We start from the raw sequence: 25,962 nt of genomic DNA, 5'->3' as shown, positions 1-25,962 counted from the left end.
GAGAGTGTTTGGAGTAAATATCATTGTGCTAAGTTACGGTCTCTCACGGCTGTGTTTCTTGCAACGATACGCCTCATTGAATAAACTCAAGTGGCGCCCAGGAGGAGATAATTGCGCTTCCCTGACAAGCCCGGTGTGTTAGGTGTCCCAGCGTGTGTTTGTGTCATCTGCCGCTCTTCCTCACCCGCCCTCTCGCAGTCCGACGCTTCTCACATTGGTGCTCTCTTTCTATTTCTCTATTTTTTTTTTCTGAGCGTGCCAGTTTCATGTCACCTTTGTTGGTGTTCTAGGCGAGCCTGTAATCAACTTTGCTATTCGCTGTGAGGTGTTGGAGCTTCCCGACCCGAGACCCGAAGCAGTTGAGTCACATACACCCTTTACCTTCCCTTCTCCATCCCCCCCCTCCTCTCTCTCTCTCTCTCTCTCTCTCTCTCTCTCTCTCTCTCTCCCACAATCAACCTTGCTCCGCGCCAAGTTAACGTCGCTAACTTCCACCTTATTGAACTCGCAACAGCTCAACTCAGCGTAACCAATCTGACAGAAGCTCACTCGGGCCACACCTTCTCGTCTTATATCACTAACTAAGCCTCGCTCGTAGCACGCACGTGGCTGGCACACCTGTAGAAGAGATGGTGCGGGAGGGACAATTAAAGTGCCGGGCCTTTCACGAAGCCAGAGACACACACGCTCGGAGGTATTGGCCATAAAGCACGCAGTGCCTGAGAGAGCCGGTGTCAGGTTGACCATAAAGCGTTATGAGCGAGACAGGAAGCACCGGCAAGGTCTGAGCGAGGCGCCGCGTCCTTGTGTCTGATATTAAGTTCACTGAGCATGTGCTTGTGTCTCCGTTTACCGATTTCAAGAGGCAATGTTAGATCCTGCAGATGATGGTGGTGGTGGTGGTGGCGGTGCTCTCTCTCTCTCTCTCTCTCTCTCTCTCTCTCTCTCTCTCTCTCTCTCTCTCTCTCTCTCTCTCTCTCTCTCTCTCTCTCTCTCTCTCTCTCTCTCTCTCTCTCTCTCTCTCTCTCTCTCTCTCTCTCTCTCTCTCTCTCTCTCTCTCTCTCTCTCTCTCTCTCTCTCTCTCTCTCTAAAACAAATAACATTAAAACAAACAATATTAGTATCACACAAACTTCCTCTGAAACTGAAACTTGCACCACTATTGGCACAATCACTACCACACCCCTCACCGCCACAGCCACCACCACCACCACTACCATCATGACAAACACCATTACTGCTATAAAAAAAAAAAAAAGCACCAGGGACGAAAACGAACATGAAAATCGGGGCGGCACGTCAATCAGCGACACAACAAGCCGTCACGTTGCCTCGTCAGCGTTCAGGACCTCGTCAGCGGAGTGGCGTCGCGATCACAGCCCACTCATATCTACAAACTTCCAAAAAACGGGTACTAATAAAGCCAAGTGGACACAAAACAACGTGAATGGCCTCTTACCAGGGCAATGCACAAGCTCGGGCGTCCCCACACCAGCCTGCGCCGGACAAAATCATGAAAAAAAAGTAAAAGTAGAAAGTAAAAGAGGGGCGGAATGTGCAGCTAGTTTGGGTCTATTTCGTTCCCGTTTGAGTCCATTTGGGTAATTACATTTGCTGCGCCCCACGGTGAGGTCCTCCCTTGCCAGCCTCCCGACCCTGCAGGTTTAATGGCACGGTGTGGTTAATAACTCCCTCTAACAGAGCAACAATTACACAATGGCTGGTGTGGGTAGCATTGCTGGTCTTCAGGGCACGCGGGTCCAAACAAGCTCCTCCACTCGCACCAAAACAAAAAAGAAAACTTCTGCAATGTAAAGACAAAAACAACACCCCGACAAGCGCTTTCCAGGGAGGAGGGCGAATGCAAAGCGTTTTTCATAACATACAAAGGTTATGGACGATGTTCAGAGGAGGAGGTGAGGGTTTAAAGGGAAGGAGGAAGTGGTTTGTTACTGCAAGATAGGCAGGTGCATATCATATTATATATACACGTGCCCTTACCTTCCTGACTACCTGGCGCCCTCTCTCTCTCTCTCTCTCTCTCTCTCTCTCTCTCTCTCTCTCTCTCTCTCTCTCTCTCTCTCTCTCTCTCTCTCTCTCTCTCTCTCTCTCTCTCTCTCTCTCTCTCTCTCTCTCTCTCTCTCTCTCTCTCTCTCTCTCTCTCTCTCTCTCTCTCTCTCTCTCTCTCTCTCTCTCTCTCTCTCTCTCTCTCTCTCTCTCTCTCTCTCTCTCTCTCTCTCTCTCTCTCTCTCTCTCTCTCTCTCTCTCTCTCTCTCTCTCTCTCTCTCTCTCTCTCTCTCTCTCTCTCTCTCTCTCTCTCTCTCTCTCTCTCTCTCTCTCTCTCTCTCTCTCTCTCTCTCTCTCTCTCTCTCTCTCTCTCTCTCTCTCTCTCTCTCTCTCTCTCTCTCTCTCTCTCTCTCTCTCTCTCTCTCTCTCTCTCTCTCTCTCCTCTCTCTCTCTCTCTCTCTCTCTCTCTCTCTCTCTCTCTCTCTCTCTCTCTCTCTCTCTCTCTCTCTCTCTCTCTCTCTCTCTCTCTCTCTCTCTCTCTCTCTCTCTCTCTCTCTCTCTCTCTCTCTCTCTCTCTCTCTCTCTCTCTCTCTCTCTCTCTCTCTCTCTCTCTCTCTCTCTCTCTCTCTCTCTCTCTCTCTCTCTCTCTCTCTCTCTCTCTCTCTCTCTCTCTCTCTCTCTCTCTCTCTCTCTCTCTCTCTCTCTCTCTCTCTCTCTCTCTCTCTCTCTCTCTCTCTCTCTCTCTCTCTCTCTCTCTCTCTCTCTCTCTCTCTCTCTCTCTCTCTCTCTCTCTCTCTCTCTCTCTCTCTCTCTCTCTCTCTCTCTCTCTCTCTCTCTCTCTCTCTCTCTCTCTCTCTCTCTCTCTCTCTCTCTCTCTCTCTCTCTCTCTCTCTCTCTCACACACACAGAGAGAGAGAGAGAGAGAGAGAGAGAGAGAGAGAGAGAGAGAGAGAGAGAGAGAGAGAGAGAGAGAGAGAGAGAGAGAGAGAGACCCCTTATAAAACACCAAGAAGTAAAGAAACTCGATCAAGCTGAATATATAATGTCACAAACTCCTGAAGAAAAACTAGGGAAGACCAACATGACACTTAATCCTGCGCAAAGATGAACCAGCGAGTGTAAGAATGCAAGGGTCCTGAATATTAACCACCCCGACATGAGAGATGGAGGTTGAAAAATACACAGATTACTTCACACAGGTACACTGGGCGAAGAAATAACAGAAACAGAGGCACCGTTTACATCTTAACTAACCAATGGAACAAGACTCGGACCACTGTCATTGCTGAAGTCTTCACCACACAACTCACAGGTAATTAGAGGTGTTAGACAGGAAAATTCACACCTCATCTCGACGCGAGGGTGGAGATGAGGCCTCGTGGGAACCTCAAGGCGACGCATGCATCACCTGTAACCAGTGTGAATCAGCAGGAGGTGTAATTTGTGCCATGTTCCTGCGAGTGCCGACACGCAGGGTGGGTGAGAGGGTTATATTGGAGTGAGGGAAAGTGTGTGTGTGTGTGTGTGTGTGTGTGTGTGTGTGTGTGTGTGTGTGTGTGTGTGTGTGTGTGTGTGTGTGTGTGTGTGTGTGTGTGTGTGTGTGTGTGTGTGTGTGTGTGTGTGTGTGTGTGTGTGTGTGTGTGTGTGTGTGTGTGTGTGTGTGTGTGTGTGTGTGTGTGTGTGTGTGTTGCTTGCTTTCACGAGCTTTCACTCACATGTTCTTTAAAGTTATGAAAAAGAAAGAAACACGAAGAAATTGCAGAGTAAATGTTGCACCAAAAACTTTGTGGGAAAAAAGTTTCATTTCACTTGGTAAACGCGGTGATGGCAAGTTACCCGGAAAAAAAACAATAACATTTTTTTTACTGCGGACAGCATAAAAAAGTCTTGAAATTTAGCATTCGTGGAGTCCTTTGGGAAAGTTTGTTAATCTACTTTTAATTTAGTTTTATCATTTTCTCTATAAAACCACACAGACCACATATCTTACCCCAAAGAAACACATGATATTTACTACATATACATTTTCCATAAAGATGATAATGTAAGTAAATATGAGGTAAAGAACCGTTTGCTACATCCACATTTTTCCCCCCTCTGCTTTCCATTATTCACACGCAGAGCACAAAAAGAGACCAATGGGAAGCTACTTGCATTGACACGAACGACAAATTATTCATCATCAGTCAGCCAGATTAGGAGTAATTAACGTTAACTACTTTCTGATTACACGAAGCATGCAATATACTAGTATGATACAGCAAACAGTTTGGGAGTCAGAGAGAGAGAGAGAGAGACAGAGAAAGGGTAAGTAACATTAGGAACAGAAGCACAGACCGAGATCCTGTTTATGGGTAAGACTTTAGTGGTGATCCTCGACATCGTTAGCAGCTGGAGAGGGATGCTGGTGGTGATTAAGAAGAGGCGTGACTGAGATGAGATAAAAGATACCGCCTGACTCAGTAATGTGATGAGACTGCAACTTGTAACAACTGGGAGACAATGGATGAAAGGAGGTGTTTAAACTGCGTAATTGATGAGGAAAAGGATTGAGGGAACAGAATAATGAAGAGATAAAACGGATGACGGGGCAGGAAATCAAGAGAATGATGGTGATGATAAATGAAATAAATAAATAAATGTATTAGTGCAAAGCCATGAAAATAAACGAAGGAATGAAGGTGCACTGAAAATTATTACTAAATGAGAGAACAGAGAATAATGATAGAAGAAAAGACCGGAGGCAACGATGGAGAGAGAAGATTAATAAGGAAATGGACGAAGGGAGAAGGGGGATGATCATATGGGAAGAGGAGAAGAGGGAAACGTGTGTGGTGATTGGGAGGGAGAAAATTAGTGTGGCAGAGAGTCAATGAGGGAGTGAGGGAGTGAGGGAATGAGAGTAAAGGGAGGGAGGGCAGAGAGAAGGCCTAGCGTCCACACACCTCCTGGACTGTCTGGAAGGCGTGATCACTACGTTGCTAATCAAGATAATGCTGAGTGTCCCGCAGCGAGACCTCCTCCCGACCTTATTACTGGCTCTCTCTCTCTCTCTCTCTCTCTCTCTCTCTCTCTCTCTCTCTCTCTCTCTCTCTCTCATCTGAACACTTTTTTTATTTCTATAGCCACTTAGGCGTACATGTTCACACACACACACACACACACACACACACACACACACACACACACCATATCAGAACAGATGGTGGTAAGTAACGACAAACACTATATAATGTATGACATGCCACACACACACACACACACACACACACACACACACACACACACACACACACACACACACACACACACACACACACACACACACACACACACACAGACAGACACACACACACACACACACACACACACACACACACACACACACACACACACACACACACACACACACACACACACACACCAATTAATCTAACAATGGTAATACCAAAGTAAAAGCAAACACCGCAACAGATGGTCAAGGAAAATTATATTAGTTAATGACACATACACACGAGCACACACACACACACACACACACACACACACACACACACACACACACACACACACACACACACACACACACACACACACACACACCACTGCAAGGAAAAAAACACTCCATACAACATAGTACTGTAATGCTTCACTAACAATCTGTAACGGTGATAATTTATTTCAGTAAGTTGGTGAAATATTTATGTGCAAAGTTACCGTATTAAAACAAATTAAAGGTGAGGGAGAAATGTGCAGACACGTTGCTAAAAGTGTCGCAACAATTCCAACAGTAAAACCTGCAATTGGTGCGCGCTGGTTCGGTAAATCTCATCGGATGGAAGAGAAAATGTGAGCCGGTTAGTTTCCGTGGGCGATAAGGCCGAAGGAATGCAAATACCGGTTACTTCTTCCAGTAAAATGATTGACGGTTTCATTCTCTGTTGTACGGAATATCCGCAACTTTCAAACAGCGCCGAGTTGTCTCCATTTTTAACACCATTTCAGCATTGTAACACTGGAGCTAACGGGGGAATGCAAACACCAGCGATATGAATAAGTGTGAATTGAATGACACTTTGAAACATCGATCATCATGCATTGGCTCACAATTAGAAAAAAAAATGTACTAAACTGGTTACTTTTTACGTGTTACATTATAAAATTAAATCATTAAGAATTGTGCAAAGTCTCACTCAGTACAGTAACCCTGGAAACGTAACATACACTACTATCACCCCAAAAAGCACCAACAGCATTTATCAGAGTGACACCCTTCAGTGAGGATTTTAAAGAAGACATTGTTGTTTGGGAGTGAAAAGAGTTTCGGATCGATTGGCGGAAAAATGCAATGCAGGTAACAATGTTTCCACCAGCGAATCCCGAAATTGGGAAAGGTCAGAGTTGGAAATGCTGAGCCTAGATGCATGAAGTCTGAACATTTTTTCCCCTTAAGTCCCACCTGTCAAAGGGCGTGGAGAAGGGCGCCGCCGAGTAATTATCATGCGAGTGGACCAGGGTGAAATACGATTTGAAGTGTTACAGACGAGGAAAAAATAATAACCGAAAACAAAATAAAAAAGCATGCGGTATTTTGTATTTTTTAATCTATGTAGGTATAATCTTACAATTACAGTAACAGTATTGAAAATCTTCTTTATTTCTGGGATATTTGAAGATCATAAAACTAGTGGGTGACATTTACTTAAAAAAAAATGGCGTAAATCTCCTTATTTTCTACCACATCTGAAGATTATAAAACTTGTGGGTGACATTTACCTATTGGAAGGAAACACAAAATTATCTACCGTGGGCGTGTTTGCCGGAGAAGTCAAGAGAGCCATCAAGCAAAAATTCCATTCTTTTAATTACAAAGTCCACGAAAAAAAAATAGAAAAAAAGGAGAAATAAAAAAAAGATACGCTGGAATCACGGATGTTCAATTCCGGCTAATCCTCTTATATTTTCACGATTTTTTTCCCCTCTACCTTTTGTGCACTCTTCACTTTTCATCATTCAAACACCAGGAACTAAAAATCAACACCTCACATTTTTTTCATTACTCGTCTCGAATCCAGAACACGCTGGCAGTACAACACCACTTATTAAACACTGATACAAAAATGAAGGTGGAATGGTTAGCCATACAGAAAAACTTTTAAGCTTAAAAAAAAAAAAGTTAACGTGTTGGATCTTGTTTCTCCCCTGTTCGCCTCCCTCTCGCCGTTACCCCGCCTGGTCTCCATTATTTACAAGCTTGTCAGTCAATCAATGGCGTTTTGCAGCTCCGGCATCGCAGTGAGTTCACTTTTCCACTGACCTTCCACGACTATGAACCTGTTTTTTTGGTGTGTGCGTGATCCTTTTTTTATTACAGTTTTTTTTCCTCTCTTCTACGTGTACAATTTTGAATTCACGAGAATGACAGAAATTAACACACACACACACACACACACACACACACACACACACACACACACACACACACACACACACACACACACACACATACATACACACACACAAACGCACACATTTGTACCAGGAACAAGTGAATGGGTAGAGCAGAGAGAGAGAGAGAGAGAGAGAGAGAGAGAGAGAGAGAGAGAGAGATGGGGGGTGTACCGTATTTACGTAAGTCAGTCAATCTGTTCCCAATCACTTTCCACATCTCCCATTTCTCGCACACACACACTCTCTCTCTCTCTCTCTCTCTCTCTCTCTCTCTCTCTCTCTCTCTCTCTCTCTCTCTCTCTCTCTCTCTCTCTCTCTCTCTCTCTCTCTCTCTCTCTCTCTCTCTCTCTCTCTCTCTCTCTCTCTCTCTCTCTCTCTCTAACATGTCGCGTGCCATCCGCAGTATCAACCTCCGTCGCTAATCTTTTATTTCCCTTCCTTAGTTTTTCTTCACCAGTTGAGCGTCACGACAAAAATCTTTACAAATTCGCATCCTCTTCTCGGAAACGTGCCGGAGATTTTTCATTCCCTATAAAACTAAAACTAAAGAAAAGGCAAGTGGCCGGGCGTTGCTGGGTGAGAGGGGCGGTGGAAGGAGAAAGAAGAGGAAGGAAATTAATTATAGCAACAGCTTCTCACATAAAGATCTCCGTCACCTAATCTCATCTAAAAAAGTCAATAACTGAAGTCCGTGCGATACGCTTTGAGTCACCCAATGAATTGCCAAAGGAGACATACGAGTAGTTGAGAGAGAGAGAGAGAGAGAGAGAGAGAGAGAGAGAGAGAGAGAGAGAGAGAGAGAGAGAGAGAGTGAGTGTGTGTGTGTGTGTGTGTGTGTGTGTGTGTGTGTGTGTGTGTGTGTGTGTGTGTGTGTGTGTGTGTGTGTGTGTGTGTGCAAAAAACAAATTTTCACCCTCGTGTTGATGGAAAACGAGATCGAGGAAAGCTCCATCTCTCTCTCGCTCTCTCTCTCTCTCTCTCTCTCTCTCTCTCTCTCTCTCTCTCTCTCTCTCTCTATTTAAACTTAATGCACATAACATACATATTTTACACGTAAGTATGTTTACAGTTGGAGCTGAGTTCGTGAGCTAAGAGCGTGCACTGGCATGTGACGCTCATTCTAAAGCTGCTCCCGGGGACGGCATTGTGAGCGAGGGTGTCATAAAACTGTCACTGTCAGTTGCGCACCTCCCTCGCCACTGATCAGCACTGTCATGTCAGGCACACGCACATCCCACGTCACTGTGTTTCACTGTCACTGTCAGGCATACTATTTTCCTCCACTGTCACTGTCAGGTGGATTGCAGGCTGGTGGACACTGCCATTTTATCACCTGTCACTGTCACTATCAGGCGGATGTGTCCGTAACCAGGCGTGGGCAGCACACTTCACCTGCTGGGTGGACATGCTGGAGACGTCCATTACTGAGGTGAAGGCGTTCCACAACACCGCGGTGTCGTGGGAGAAGGCGCGCTGACACCTCACAGAATGGCACCTCGGCACCTCGAGGAGGGTGTCGGACACTACCGCTCTCGTAGTACGTTCACTCCTCCTCCAGGGTATCCGTAGAGCCGTGAGGTGAGGTATTTGCTGCACCTGGGCTTTGTGCAGCACAGTAAGGGCCCCAACACGCCTTCGGTGCTCCAAGCTGTCCAGCACGTTGATAGGGGCTTCTTGGTGAGGGTCTGGGTGCTGTCGCTGCTGTCTCTGCTGCAACTGCTGCCCCTGATGCCGCTGTCGCTGTAGCTCAGCTTGGGGCTGCTGTCCCAGGCCGCCGGCATCGCGAAGGAGGCGCTCGGCTCGCCGCTGCACCTTGTCCAGCAGGGAGAGGTGGGACTGGGCACTGCACATCCAGCTGAGGGGGCTGTACTCCATGATGGGCCTCACCTGCGCTTTGTACAGCGTCATGAGGCCCTTGGCATCGAGTAGGTGCCTCACTCGACGTAGGAGTGTCACCCTCAGGGATGCCTTGCGTGCCACGCTCTCTCTCTCTCTCTCTCTCTCTCTCTCTCTCTCTCTCTCTCTCTCTCTCTCTCTCTCTCTCTCTCTCTCTCTCTCTCTCTCTCTCTCTCTCTCTCTCTCTCTCTCTCTCTCTCTCTCTCTCTCTCTCTCTCTCTCTCTCTCTCTCTCTCTCTCTCTCTCTCTCTCTCTCTCTCTCTCTCTCTCTCTCTCTCTCTCTCTCTCTCTCTCTCTCTCTCTCTCTCTCTCTCTCTCTCTCTCTCTCTCTCTCTCTCTCTCTCTCTCTCTCTCTCTCTCTCTCTCTCTCTCTCTCTCTCTCTCTCTCTCTCTCTCTCTCTCTCTCTCTCTCTCTCTCTCTCTCTCTCTCTCTCTCTCTCTCTCTCTCTCTCTCTCTCTCTCTCTCTCTCTCTCTCTCTCTCTCTCTCTCTCTCTCTCTCTCTCTCTCTCTCTCTCTCTCTCTCTCTCTCTCTCTCTCTCTCTCTCTCTCTCTCTCTCTCTCTCTCTCTCTCACACGTGATAGATTTGTTCTGCTCCACCACAACAAAGCTTACTATAGAGGTAGCATCCATTTATATACATACGAATGTAAATAACACACAGGTACAATGTTAACCGTATACGGCCATGATTTTGTTATGATACACGTGACAATCATAGAACATCGTGTTTTGAAATCAGGCCATTTATTTGTAAATTGGAATATTCTGGTGCTTTGCATATGCTTTGCTGATAGAAAATAAAAACACCTATGAATATCCCTCTTTTTATTACCAAACTCAAAACACAGAGAACCAATGATGGCTTCGCTCGGGTGTTAATATGTTGGGGCGCAAAACATGTAGTGGAAAAATTAATAAAAAAAATGTTGGGCAAAGCGAGGTGTAATCTTCCGTGTCCCTGACCACACCCCTGCACGACCACACCTGTCCACACCTGTCCGGACGCCGCCACTGACAACCTCAACATACACAAACAGACTCCGATTCCACATTTCGTTTTGTATTTTGATGCGTGCCATTCTTTGTATATTTGAGCGGGGCACTCCGTATATGAAGAGCACGTTCGTCCTAATATTAAAGCGATAAATTTCTCTTTAGGCTCTACAGCTCATGTGCTATCAAAGACGAACGACACACGGAGAGGCAGTTGCTTTCTTTCGTCCAAAAGTTATACGCTTTATATTTCTTCCAGGAATCGAGCCGTATCTGTTTTATGACTGGCCAAACTTTCCTCCATCATCAGAAATGTCAAAATCTTGCTATCTCCAACTTTTCCCTCGTGAATTTAACATCTAGCTAAAAGTATCTCCTAGTTTTCTTAATCTTCAACTCGCTTCGTCACTCCAGATGGCGCCACGGGCATCTCTCTCGTCTCTGTAGTTGCTCTTTATCCTCATTCATTTTATTGAAACCTTGGCTCTGCGAGATAACTTTAAATAATTCTGGAGTTTCCTATTGTCTTTCCTACACTCTCACATTTTAACATTCCTGCATTATCACCAGAAGTTGCAGCAATAAGGGAGTGCAGTGCCAAGTGCTAAGTGGATGTGCTTAATAACTGCATGTTCCCTAGTATATTATAGTAATGCCTTTACTAAGCGCTTTCCATTCACTCGTAGCTCTAGTTAAAGTTCATTATCTCCTTATCCTTTACAGTGCTTATTTCTGCTGTAGCTCGGATGTCTTTTCAGCTAAAATCTTATGCAATTGCACGGACTTTACATTAAAACTCGTAACGGTAACTCGTCTCATCACAACCACTTTATTCCTTTATGTTACTCACTTCCGTTTCATCTCGGAGTCAAGGGTTAAGGGATTACTACGTGTTGAGAGGAATGTACTGAAAGAAAAATATTAGAATCCAATAATTGTTGACTTTGCAGTTGGTGAAACTTTTGCATATTCTCCTTTTGAAGCCACATTTACCACCCTCAGAAACACCATCCCCTCTCCCTTCTTCCTCCTGTTGCATACCTTTCATCCTCTCTCCTTCGAACGTAGAGAGAATCCCATCTAGTACCTGACTTTCTGCACTCCAACATAGTTTGCCTGCCATTCTTTGACGCCACCTCTGATTAATATATGTATTCTTATGTAAGCTCTAATGGGAAAGTCCGCAGCGATCTGTCTCAATCCATCCTTGTTAGGCTTTAGAGGTTAATTAAAAATGGAGAAGGAAAAAAAATAAATAAAGCTTTCATCGACACAAAGACAACTTGATTTGTTTATTGTTTTTTTGTTTGGTTCAGTAATGGTAGTAAGCAAAGAGGGATTTCATGCATTGTAGTGTTTTTTTTACATATGTTCAATGCTTTTATACTTGCTCATTCTATTTGTAATTAAAAGATACTTACCTTTTATATTGGTAGAGTATAGGTTGACGCCTACATTCCGGTACGTACACACACATGAACGCACGCAAGTATGCTCACGCGCACACACACACACACACACACACACACACACACTCTCTCTCTCTCTCTCTCTCTCTCTCTCTCTCTCTCTCTCTCTCTGTGTGTGTGTGTTTTGCGAACATTAAAAAAATACAAAAAAGAAAAAATAAAAGAAACAGAAAATGAAAGAAAAGAAAGAGTCAACAAGAATACAAAAAAAAGATACAACATATCACTCGCCTCTCCCCCAACACACACACACTCACCACTGTTCCATTAGTTATTACAGCTCACGAAAGTTATCATGATGATTTACCTTCTGCGTGAGGGTAACGAGAAAATTTTAACTCCCGTAATGGTCCAGCTGCGACCGCCGCCTCGCCATTAATTTTGTTCCAAACATAAATCATGAGAAAGGAAAAGAAGCAAGTCGTTTATTCTTTAAAACTGCGCTCCATTTTTTCCCTTGCTGGCGGTGTATACACGATATCGTTTTTTTTTCTTTTCGTCGGTTCATTTTTGTTTTCATGTCATAAAAAAAAAGTATGGGTGAGAAAATGGGTACGTAGAGGTTGCATGAGGATTAGTCTGCCGGGTACACACCCAAACACTAACACAAACACACACACACACACACACACACACACACACACACACACACACACACACACACACACACACACACACACACGCAAACACACACACGAGTAGATAAACTCATTAATAAATACACGCATGAATAGATAGATAGACAGACAGATAGATCCAGATCACAAGCACAAAATGATGCACACACAATTACATACAACACACAAAGGTAGATAAACATGGAAATAAACAAGCAGATCAATATATACACATGGACAAATAAGTAAACACGTAAAACGCATCACGGTAAATAGAGGATTAGCGGGAGCACCACAGACAGCTCTTTGTGTTCGCACAGAGAGAAAGGAAAAAAGGTGTGTGTGTGATATCGTCAATTGTTAGAACTATTTGTTATGGTTTTTTTCTATTCATATATATATTATTGTTTTTCGGCGCTATTACAGAACAATGAACTGTACTTTCTATATGAGTTCTTTGTGCTACTGTAATTTTTTTCAGTCTCTTTTGTTTGATGTAATGCAAGATTATGGGATTATCATATCAAATTTCATTGCCACATCATCTCTTCTTCATTTTTTTTTCACTTTTTTCACTACCTCGCCTTGTATACTTTTATATTTTACAGATAACACAATTAACCATCTATTTTCGTCCGTGTTCCCTCGTCTCTTCTTTGTCCATTGAAAATACTAATGGTAGGACAATGTTAACCTTATTTTTCTTTCTTTTTCATCTCCACATTTCTTACATGACTCCAAAAGATAGAGGATGAGCGGTGCAGTAAAAAAGCATCGGGTTTCATTAAGGTTTAAGTACGCAATCTCCATCATTCTCACCGTCACCATGGCAACTAGGACAACTAACAGCACAACACTGGAAAAAAATAACATTAGTCTTTCCAGTCTTGCCTGTGACATAAAAACTGCCACAAACATCGGCATCTAAAGAATACTAAAATCAATAACCATCGAACTATTACTAATATAACCACAACGCCAAACACACAAAACAATAATAATGGTGAGGAGAATATTTATCTACATCAATACTAACTAACAGTAATGATAAATGAGGAGGTGAAGAGAAACACAGATGTAGGGAGATGAGTTTATTCATGACTAGTTTCGCTGATGCTTCTTCAGGGGAATTCATCAGCGAAACTAGTCGGGAATAAACTCACCTCCCTACACCTCTGTTTCTCTTCACTTCCCCTTCGAACTTGTCTAAATGTCTGAACAAGTAATAATAAGCACATAAAAGTACTATAATCATAACATTTCCAACTATCACTATTATAGCCCCACATAGTAGCACAATGAAAAAGAAAATAGAAGTATTATAAACATTTCAACTCTGAACCACTACTAACAACTCTAACTACGAAAGACAGAAGACAGGGCAATAGTTGTATAAGAATTGACACCTTGAAGAACTAATAACATAAATATGACCACTGCTACAGAAACCCCACTAATAGATAAAGAACTAATTTTTCCACACTGCCAACACGCAACATTAAAAAAAAAACACACAACACTGGACTCGATAAGGTGCTGTTTTTCTTTTTCCTTTTTTTTATCTCTCATTCCAGCCTCGCGTGCCGTGATTAGACACAACATTACTCATCTCTGGCGAAAACGCAATCAGGGAGAGGAATGATTTACTCCACTGAGCCACATGAATTCCACCACTTTCCGCTAATCAAGCCTTTTACCTCCATCTATGATTAACCAACATTCACAGCCATGATCAACAAAGCGTCATACGTAAGTGATAATCAGCAAACATTATCCTGTGTTGAAATTCAATGATCGACTCGTGCACTGTTTGGTGGGTAATGTCAAGATGCTTTGTTCATTTCAAACTGCTTCAAGACATTCCTCAGTTCTATGTGTCTTTTAAGTATTTTCTTTTAGGCATTTCTTAATATTTTTTTTTCATCTTACGTAAAAGACTAGTTGTTTTTTTCATTAGCATGAACAAAAAATTAAAATGTATACTTTACGAAAAAAAAGTTGATTGGTAGTGCGTATTGTCCAGAAAAAGAAAAAAATATTAAGTCAATTAGAAGCTAGTATTAGAATGTTCCGAAGATCAAACATAGAGTCCCTCCTTAAGAACTTCACTCTTGCTGGTATTGGAGGTGAACCCTATGCAAAAAAGTGAATAGTGAAATGTGACCAAGACATTTCAATCCTGTGACATACTCTCCTGAAAAAATAAATAAATAAAAAAAAAAATAAAAAATATGAATGAAAAATCGTCGTGAGATTTAAAAGCGTTCCTGAAAACAAGCGTCAGTGGAGAAGTGAGAATGACGCTCATAAGAGGATGAAGCTAAATTTTGTTCAGTTTTCCAAGTGTATGTTTTGTTTTGGTTTTTCAGTTATCCCTAAGGAGGGTAGCATTTCCATCATTCTCCCTTTAGCATTGTCCAGCGCGGTAATCTTTCCTACTAAGTTGATTACATTCAACAGACTATGAAGATACTATGTTTAAGTTTTGCAAGCCATCTTAACGAAACCTTATTCAGAAAAAAATATATATACGTATATGAATCATGTCTGCTTTTTAAAATTTTGCCAGGAAAAAAAAAACACGTTATTTGAATTGTTGTGAAGGTTTTGATTTAGTTTGGAAGAAAGAAATAAACTAAGAATTTTAAGTTTTGTGTACAAGGGATAAGTTATTCATTCATTGAGGATGCGATACATGAGCATAGGCTGGGAGGCCACGACGCTCATCTCCATTTTAATCAAACCTTGGCTGCGGTCAGAATCTGGTAAGCAAAAGGCGTGTTTTTCTATAAAAAGGCCGAAATAACTTGATTGACTACATGAAAAGATTTACAGTATAAAATTAACTCTCGATAGAAAATGTTTTGATAAGAAAAATATGTATATACTTATAGACAACGAAATATTATGACAACGTTATAAAGAAGAATAAAAAGCAATATAATGTAACGTCACAGCATAAGGAAGTGTATCAAAAAATAGCATACGAGAGTGGTGTGGAAAAAATATTGAGTGAAGTGGATTGAATTATGTGAAAGTTACTGAGGCAATTTTTTTTTTTTTTTTATCAAGGAAAAAAGTGGCACTCGCACAATTTTTCATTCTATTTTAAGTTTTGAGAATACCAGTGGAAAATGTTGAAAGAAAAGAGAATGGGGCACGAATTGCAGTGCTGATAAACTGACAGGAATCTGAGGATGAATGTCTACTATTGCTGTTGCTGCAACAACAACAACAACAACAACTACTACTACTACTACTACTACTACTATTACAACAACAACAACAACCACAACAACAACAATTACTACTACTACTACTACTACTATTACATCAACAACAACAACTACTACCACTACTACTACTACTACTACTACAACAACAACAACAACTATTATTACTACTATTAATCTCTCTCTCTCTCTCTCTCTCTCTCTCTCTCTCTCTCTCTCTCTCCCCCTAGGCGGAGGCGAGGGAGAGGCAGGCGCAGGTCTCATCCGCACAGGTACACAGGTAGCTCAGCCGTCTCACCTCTAGTTAATTTAGGATAAGACACATTCAATCTCCGACACACGCTCACTGAGGCTGCAAGAGAGAGAGAGAGAGAGAGAGAGAGAGAGAGAGAGAGAGAGAGAGAGAGAGAGAGAGAGAGAGAGAGAGAGAGAGAGAGAGAGAGAGAGAGAGAGAGAGAGAGAGAGAGAGAGAGAGAGAGAGAGAGATTATAGGGGATGGGAGGGAGGGACACGAGGGACAGAAATGGAAGAAAGTTAAAAGGCAAACTGTGTGTTAATAATGGGTGAGACATATTTGCTCTCTCTCTCTCTCTCTCTCTCTCTCTCTCTCTCTCTCTCTCTCTCTCTCTTTCTGGAATACGAAAAAATCATCTAAGCCATTGAATAAATACTGCCAGTCTGATAACAATGTGGCAGTTTGTTTTCCCCCTCTCAGTCCAAATGTAGGAATTGTAAAACGAGGGACAGCGAATCCTATTAGTTTTCTTCTGTAATTCCCGGTACGCTTAAAGACGTTGGATAAAAAGAAAAACGACCCAGAACTGCACTCCTTTTCTTTTCACAAAACACACACGCAAGAATAATTGTTCTCTTCCCTCTCGTCCGAAAACAGAATCCCCTAATCTCAGCTTGGAAACTTCCCCACAAATCCACGAAGATAACTGAAATGCAATTCCTCGCGTCCTTACCGAGGAACACCAAGAGACAGGGCAGTGTAATGGAACTCGGAAGCTTCGTCTTTAAAAAGTCTACTCACCAGTGACTCCAGGTTCTCCGGCCACGCCACCAGAGGATTGAAGGTGCTCCCTAGCGCCTGCAAAGCCAGAGAAAGGGAGTAGTGAGAACATAAGGCACGAGAGCAACAATAAAAGGGTTTAGTGAAGGCAATGAGTGATGCGTCGTTTCTTCCATCGGGTATCGTCTCTTCATTAGCAGGATTGCCAAAGTCACGCTACTAATGTGTTGGCCTAACAGTTCGGCGCAAGTTATGAAACCATTGCTCAAGAACTTAAGGAGGTTATAGCGTAAGTCTGCAGCACTTCTGGTGAGATTTGTGCCTATACTGATCAGCGAGGGAGAACGGAGGTCAAGAGCGGCAAAGGACAGAAATGGAGGAAAGGAGGGTAACAGTTAGCTAAAGGCATAAATACGGTATGAAAAAAGAAAAATAAATAAATCTATATATCATAAAATAATTTAAAAATGACAATTTGATTCATTAACACAGATAAATAAATAAATGAAAAAATAAAAATAAAACTCAAAAAATGACTATCTGATTCACTAACACAGATAAATAAATAAATGAATAGATAAATAAACAAATAAATAAATAAATAAATAAACAAATAAGTAAATAAACCATCCGAAATTAAATTAGCATCATCTTGAGAGACTGAAAGAAGAGACTCATGAATGAATCTTTTGGAGCATTCACGATCCACGGAGGCGAGTCTGCCGAGGAGGAACGAGCGAAGAAAGGAAAACGGACCGGAAAAAAGAATAAATGAATAAGATAAGTAAATAAATAAAAAATATATATACAAAAATATGGAAACCACAAAGAAGAGTCCTAAAAACAAAGAGAGAGAGAGAGAGAGAGAGAGAGAGAGAGAGAGAGAGAGAGAGAGAGAGAGAGAGAGAGAGAGAGAGAGAGAGAGAGAGAGAGAGAGAGCGCTCCCAAACAAAGATGATGACCACGATGTTGCAAAAACTGATGAGTATAATGAAGATGCCACTATGAAAGACGTGCGTGGGCCACTTCCCTTTCCGACGTGACTCGTGGAAGATGCGTGCAAAACTGGGGTGTGCAGGGCAGAGGGTAAATCAGGGCGGGCGACATGAGCACGACGAGGCAAGGTGAAGTGATGGCCAGTATTCAGAAACGCTTTGCTATCACCAAGACTATTTTTCCAAGGCCACAGAGATGATTAGCGGGGTTTTCAAGAGTGTTTCTCCAGTTGATAATGCCGAAATCTTATCAACCTGCTTCTAGAACAGTAAAACACCTTAAAACTTGTGTGAAATTAAACAAACCCACTTGAAATTGTGGAGGTAAAGCACAGAATGGTTTGAAAATACGAGGCAGGTGAGGTGAGGTGTGGTGAGGCATAGGTAGTCATACCTTAGTGGGGAGCGGGTTAGAGTGGGGTAAGGTGAGGCTGAGAAGATGCGCGTGGCAGAGGAATGGCTCACTGGTGACTTTCCTTTTCCTGAGGCATATTTTTCCCCGCAGCCCGCACCCTGATCCTGCGGGAAGGTAAGTTTTCCATCGAGTTATAATGGTTCGCTGCAAGTTTCAACGGAGGATTCCAGCGAAAATTTCTCGCGCGCCGAAGGAAAAGAGTTCGGATACCTTATGTAAAATTTTTGTCATTTTTCGCCTTTCATGCAGTTGATTCACTTTTATTATCCGAAGCCGTTTAGATTACTGACTTTCTGCAGCACTGGACACTGAGATTTCTGACCGAATTTCTATAGTTATTCAAATCTTGTGTTCATCATTTCGCCTTCTGGTTGTTCTTAATTAATGTGAAATGGTCTCAGTTATCACGGGCATGTTTCTTTTATTCTATTCTCTTCTGTTTTGTTTTGTTTTGTCTTTTATCTTACTCATTTTCATTTATTTTACTGCATTGTCTTATTTTTCTGTACCTTTTGTTCCTTTAATTCTGCTCAGATCTGTATTTATTTTCTCTTTTTTCTATTAATTACTGCTTCTTACATTATATTCTATTGTTATACTTTCATTATCTTTCATTTTCTTATTTTTTTCTTATATTTTCCATTTATACAATGTCATTCTACCCTATTTTATTTTTATCTAACTTCATTCAATTCTGATGGGTTTAATCTTTTTTATCTAATTCAATTTTCTTCTGTTTTCTTTCCACATAAATTTTACCGCACGTGTTGTGGCCAGTAAACAACTGAAACTTAAAACTCAACTAGACAAATATTTTTAAGCCAATCCACAAGTCATTTTTCTCACTCGCGGAGATCTATGACTCTAGCAGTTGTCAGCTTTATTAGATAACGGAGGATATATTTTCCATCTATATCCACCTCACCCAATACCTTTCCAACACAATTCTCAGGTCAGTCTCCACCTTGCTCGCTGCTTCACTTGCAGATTAGATGGTGTAGTTCCTGTAACTCCCGCGTACAATTTCGTTAGAGCCAACAGGTGTATGCTCGAACAATGACCCTTGCTTTCCCTGTTTGTTTGTGTGTATTTCTTTGTATTTTGCCACCCTGCCTCTTCCTCTCTCCTCACCCTCTCTTTCTTCTTCATCTCCCCGCGAGTTGGTGTTTCCCTCGGCACAACTTCAGCCAAATACTCGCCCACTGGCCTCCTTCATTATTGGCGCACCGCTGTGGCTCCTTGCTAGCCGCCCCAGCTGCCCTCCTGACGTAGTGGTGGCCAGCTGGAGCAAACTTCCCAAACCTTATCATAGCCATGTGTCGTGGCCGCCTACCCATGCCCCTCCCTTACTCCCCGAAACACCGCCTCCTCTTTCCCCTCTCCCTCCCCGCAGTGGTTCCCTCCCCTCCCACTCTGCGAATTACGAGCCTCGTTTCCTATATAAGGGAGTCATCATAAACATCGAAGCCGGTGTTGTAAAAGTAAATAAAGCCTGTTGGCGCTGTGTGCTCGGTCAGTAAATGCCTTTTTGTCTGCGTGCTGGCATTCGGTCATCGCGGTACTAGTGGTAGTGGTGGTGGTGGTGGTGGTGGTGGTGGTGATGCGTAGTGGATTATTACGTTTGATGCTATGTTTTACAATGTTTCCCACGGTGACTTATGGTGAGAAATCAGCAGACTTGAATGTAGGAAAGCGAGGTGATAATTTTGCGCATTTTCTGTAGTTTTACAAGTAGGGACGGATCTGCAATGCATTTAGGAAGCAACTTTGTGTTCCAACGTCCTCAACAGCGAAGAGAAATAATGAATTGATTCCGGGGCAACCTCATGGGCGCCGTCAGGAGAACATCATCCAACACAACGCAACACAGACAGAAAGCAGGTCATCCATTCTTGCCTTGGAGGAACACGAGGAACAGAAACAAAGCTTAAAGGAAGAAAAGGAAGTTAAGTGTCACACATTTCACACACACACACACACACACACACACACACACACACGGTCATGTTATCGTACCACATGAACGTCTTCACTTAATGTACTTTACTGTCATGAAAGTGGTCCGCGTCGCCCTCCCCCCGACGCCTGATGGTCTTGCTGGCGCGCTTATACAGCATTTTGCATCTGTGCAGTGTCGCGGAGTCCGGAAAGTCAGCTCACTCAACTCCCAGTGCATGTCAGGAGGAGGAGGAGGAGGAGGAGGAGGAGGAGGAGGAGGAGGAGGAGGAGGAGGAGGAGGAAGAGGAGGGAGAAGGAGGAGGTAAAGGAAGAGGAAGAGGAAGAATACAGAGGAATACAAAGGAAAGAACATACAGCAACAGCCCTACTAGGCATAATGAGGCTGTCTGAATAATTATGCTATCACTGCAGATTCTACAAGTTTAAGGCGAAAAGACAATAGAGTTCAAAAAACGGAAAAAACAAGGGGAGAGAGAGAGAGAGAGAGAGAGAGAGAGAGAGAGAGAGAGAGAGAGAGAGAGAGAGAGAGAGGGGTGGTAAGTTAATGGTGTGATAAAGGTTGAAAGAGAAATGTGTTACCTAGTAAAATAAAAAAAATAAAACTATTCACTTATTCACAAAGAGGAGGAGGAGGAAAAGAAAGAGGAAGAGGAGGAAGAGGAGGACGAAGAGGAGGAGGAAGAAAAGAAGGAGGAGGAGGAGGAGGAGGAGGAGGAGGAGGAGGAGGAGGAGGAGGAGGAGGAGGAGGAGGAGGAGGAGGAGGAGGAGGAGGAGGAGGAGGAGGAGGAGGAGGAGGAGGAGGAGGAGGAGGAGGAGGAGGAAGAGGAGGAGGAGGAGGAGGAGGAGGAAGAAGAAGAGGAGGAGGAGGAGGAGGAGGAGGAGGAGAAAGAGGAGGAGATGAAAGAGGAAGACAAGAAGGAAGAGTAGGAGGAGGAAGAGGAGGGGAAGGAAGAAGAGGAAAAGGAAGTAGAGGAAAAGGAAGAGAAGGAGAAGGAAGAGGAGGAGGAGGAGGAGGAGGAGGAGGAGCAGGAGGAAGAAGAAAATCAGAAAACGAAGAGCAGGCAGGTAAATGACTGGTGGCTCCTCTCTCTCTGTCATGTCAACACAACGCCAAGTTAACAATTTACGAGAGACGTGCGAATTTTTTCATTGCAGAGAGAGAGAGAGAGAGAGAGAGAGAGAGAGAGAGAGAGAGTGTGGGAGTGGAGGATGGATGCGCTGACGTTCCCCTGCAATAAAATATCTACAACATTCGGCTTAGTCCCTGGACATACTCGACTGACCCATCGCTCTCCGCGGCGGTCACGCTTGGCTGGGGGAGACAGGAAGGGCAAGGGACACAGGGGAACAGGGGAGGACACAAGACAGATACCAGTACGTCTATTCCCCGCTGAACAAACAAGGTACTGCGAGGACAACACAAAGAATCGAATGGGGAAAGGAGCATTTTGGGGGAGAAGCACGCCTCACTCTTTTCAAGGCAATGCAGGGCAAAACAGACCGCCTTTTACTCTCATGGTTCGGAAAATGCGCTACCATCGTTCGTCATCGTTACCATCACCGTCTGGTAGGCTTCACGGGACGTTTTTATTTCAGGTTTATTGCTGCGTGCTCCTAAACAAGGCTGGTTGTCTCTCTTCGCCAGTCTGTGTATTGCCAACGACTTCATCCTCGGCGCCGCGAGCGTGGAGTGTGTCTTGCACGACTCGCTCTTCACAAGATAAATGTTCCATCAGTGATGGACGGAAGAGTAAAAACTGCATATCGACCCGCGGAGGATTCGTGTCGAGTACAGATTTATGGATGCGAAAAATGTTTTGTTAAGGGCACCACGACTAGCTTCTGTCCTCCCCTCACTGCCAGACCAGGCTCTCATCTTCCCTCGCTATTTCATACCCACCTTCATCTCCCAAAACCTCGCCTCACTACCCTCACTTGCCTTCCTCTCCCCTCACCGCAGGCCACTCATCACTGCTCTATATCTGGGCGTCCCACCCCCCCACCGCCCTGGATCACGCAATCCCCCGGCGCCATGCTCACCCACACTGGTAGGTTTTCCAGTTTAGCTTCACCTGCACTGTTATTTTCAGGTTTGTAAAAATCCAACAGCAACTGCCCCAAGACTCAATTTTACGCCAAATTATCGCAATTAACAGCCTCAAACGTCGCCGCAGAAGTATTCAGTCTATTGCCCCTCTTGGTTAGGGTAAAACTCTTTCTTCACATGTACAGATGCATGATACATGTGCTTTCCCACTTCACAGACAATTAATGTTGTTTATTTACACATATCTGCATCATGTAGTGTTGAATATCAACAGATGTTTCAATGCATATTAATGATATACTTTACGTTATAACATTGTCAATTCATGATATTGTCTATACCATTAATTCATGCATACATTTGAGTTGTCTGCCGTCCACACACCGACCTTGGCCTTTCTATGAATATGTTAGTGTAGATCATTCACTTTCCCGTGTGTATCAGGATGCTGCCGCTAACTGGATGCAACACTACCTGCTGATATCCCGAGTGAGTGCAAGCAAGCAAGATATGTCTGGTGAGGCAACACGCGGGTGACGCTCATCAGCCAGAAGGCGGCGGGCATGCACGAGTAGAGTGAGGTTACACTACTGCAAGGTCTCGTCTACTGCTCGATCCCCCACACACAAAATACTATCATTACACCAGTGTCGAGCTGAAATCCACATTTACCACGGCCATAATGCAGTCTAGTGTATAATTTGTAGCGGAAATACGAAGGAACACAACAACTCAGAGAATAACACCCTTCCTTGCTGCTTCTTCTTGAAAACGTGATATCTTCTTTAATCCTCGAAACACACTAATGGTCGTTATAAGCAGGCGAATCCAGCAATATTCATGGTGCATAACAAAAATTGTGACAAAATTCTGGCGATATGCTGATTACGTTTCCGTGCCTCTCGCAGCCCACGTTCACGCCACCTCGACCTCATCACTTATAAATTATGTATCGTTTTTGGCGTGTTTTCCTCCCCTTTTTTGGAGGGTGTAAGCCCTCGTGGAGTACCCAAAGTGGCCTTGAAAAAAAATGTGGTAGAGGAGAGGAAAGGTGAGAGGGAGGTGAAGTGGAAGTGAGCGAGGTAGAGGATCGTTGTGGATAGAAAATAATAGGTGATGTGCAAAGGATGATGGTAACAGACAAGGTCATGGAGAAAGAAAGGTGACAGGGAGATGTGACGTGATTAGGGAAGGAACAGGTAATGAGGGGAGGGGAGGTGACGTGTGGGAATGGTGATGATGGGGAAATGGGAGGATATGAGAGTATTAGAGGAGACAGGAAGGAGGAGTGATGGGGGAAAGGAGATGAAGGGCTAAGTAAGTAACGTGATGAGGAGAAGGGGAGATACTGAGGAGGGAACTGATGAGAGGAAAGGAGGGGAAGGGGAGATAATGAGGAGTGGAGGAGATGGAAAGGGGAGTTAATGAAGAGGATTGAAGGTAATGGGAAGAAAACGGAGGAAGTGACGATGACAGAAGCAGAGCTATTCCAACAAAGGTGCAGCGACACGCCTCGCCAGGGCACGGCACCGTCACACTGGCTGGCTCCTCGGCTGTTCCCTATTAGATTAATTAAGCGGAACAAAGGATGCCCCGCCGAATTTGCATGTGAACGAACGAACTCAGACTCCTGCAGGCACACACTGAGGCGCTGAAGGCAGAGGAGGAGGTAATGCGTGGAACCTAATGCTCCAAAAACAGAACAAGAACGTAAATAGCACTACTAAGATAGGGTGTTGGTGTCTGAAACGAAAATAATGCAAAAAAAAAGGAATCGAAAAAGATGAAAATTACAAGACTTTGAAGGTAGAAGCATATGAAACCTAAACAAAAATAGACAGAAAAATAAGTTGAGGAAGAATCATGTCTAAAGTGGAAAGGGCCAAAAATTTAATCGTCTGGATTTAAAGTAATAAAGAGGCTTATCAAAATGGCCGAAAACTATAGGAAAAAGAAAGATAAAAAAAATAAATCCAAAAGTTAGGGAAAAGAGTACTCGAAGGCTGGAACAAAATGGGAAAAAATCACTCGTAGAGTGGAAAAAAGGTAAAAAAAAAAAGGAGAAAAAATCATGAAAGGAAGGAGACAACCCACACTCTGAACGGCAAAAGCACGAAAGGCACTACCACTCGTGCAGCTCTCAATTCGCACACAAGAGGGATGAAGGCACACACAGAGCGAGTGAGCCACAAGCCATCTGTAGAGGATCACCACGTGAGCGGCTGCCAGGGATAAACACTTTATTTAATTACTTTACCGGTGAAATTAAACAAGTTAGCGCTGAATGGATCGCCTCTTCCGCCGTAGAGCAGATGTTGTTTGTTCATCGTGGTTATCCTTCGCAGTGGCCATTACTCAACCCGGCGCGCCTTCCAGACCAACGCGAGACAAGACCGTAATTTTAATTCACTTTACAATACCGAGAGAAAAAAGAGAAGTGAGTTCCATGGCCACCAGAACCATAAGCCTGATGAATATTAAAATTAGAGTAGAAAAATCCTGAGAAGTTATAATTACTGACATAATCAAGTCAGAGGAGGAGGAGGAGGAGGAGGAGGAGGAGGAGGAGGAGGAGGAGGAGGAGGAGGAGGAGGAGGAGGAGGAGGAGGAGGAGGAGGAGGAGGAGGGGAGGAGGAGGAGGAGGAGGAGGAGGAGGAGGAGGAGGAGGAGGAGGAGGAGGAGGAGGAGGAGGAGGAGGAGGAGGAGGAGGAGGAGGAGGAGGAAGCCGACGACGACGACAAGATGAAGTAGGAATAGATGAAGTAGCAGGACGAGGAGGAGGAAAACGGAGAGGTGAAAGAGGAGGAGGAGAGGGAAGAGGAGGAGGAGGAGGAGGAGGAGGAGGAGGAGGAGGAGGAGGAGGAGGAGGAGGAGAAGAAGGAGGAGGAGGAAGAGGAGAAAACAGATCGTGGATTAAAAAGAAAAAAAAAAGGCAAGTTTCAGTAAGTTAGATAGCATGGACAAGGAGAGGTAGTTTGGAGTTGGAAAGATAATTAAGAGTAGAAAAGTTACGTATGTAGTTTGAAATTCGAAAACAAAAGAGTAGTTTTGCGTAGGAGTGCTGCCTGGATATAGCAAGAATAGCTGGCAGGAAGAAATTTGTTGGGAAAGCTCTGAATGGCTATCTGTCCGTACGAGAGTCACGAGTCAAGCCGTGGTACAGTGGAACCATGCGTGCTTTGGGGTCCGAGGGGTCTCCAAGCGCACGGGTTCGAATCCTGTCCACGGTCTGAGTGCAGGTTGGGCTTCCTCACTCAGGGCAACGGTTTCCTAGCGGGTGGGCTTTGAGATAGGAGGTACCCAAAAAAGTATCCCCTTTAGCCCATAAATTCCCGTGAAAAGCCCACAGGGTATAAACAGGGTATAAATAAAACAAGAGTGTGTGTGTGTATGTGGGCAGAAAGAGCACCATTTGGATTCGAAAGATCAATAACCCTTTGATAAATAAGAAAAAAATGGGAAATCAAATAAACAGAGTCTCTTTTTCAAAATAATGTCAAATAAAGTATATTCCGTTTCCCTTCAAAAAAAATAAAATAAAATAACAAGACATCATTTCCGTCAAAAAATCTTAAAAAAAAGATAAAACTCACAAAAATACTAAAAGAAACAATCCTGCATAAAGTCAACATGTTTCTTGATAGATAATAGCAAAAACAGCCCAGAGGAAGCGCGTGACTGGCGTGACAGAGAGGGCAGCGGCCGCGTCTGGCATGCTGGTACCTAGTAATAAACAGTAATGAAAGGCCCTTCCCTCCTCCTCCATCTCGGACAGGGGGCACCTGATGTAGGGCATTCTAAAAGCTTACTTACACCCTTATATGACCTAAATCGATGAATGTACGAGAGAGAGAGAGAGAGAG

General features: G+C 43.7%; 1 pseudogene; it reads right to left on the bottom strand.

Moving 5' to 3' along the window:
• Positions 1–86: 86 nt before the first annotated feature.
• On the bottom strand, positions 87–24,960 carry LOC123506162 (annotated as a pseudogene).
• Between the last annotated feature and the right edge of the window lie 1,002 nt (positions 24,961–25,962).

The sequence above is a fragment of the Portunus trituberculatus genome, chromosome 19, assembly GCF_017591435.1.
Source record: "Portunus trituberculatus isolate SZX2019 chromosome 19, ASM1759143v1, whole genome shotgun sequence".
Taxonomy (NCBI): domain Eukaryota; kingdom Metazoa; phylum Arthropoda; class Malacostraca; order Decapoda; family Portunidae; genus Portunus; species Portunus trituberculatus.
Note: the sequence above shows the minus strand (reverse complement) of the source record. Positions and strands in the feature narration are given on the sequence as shown.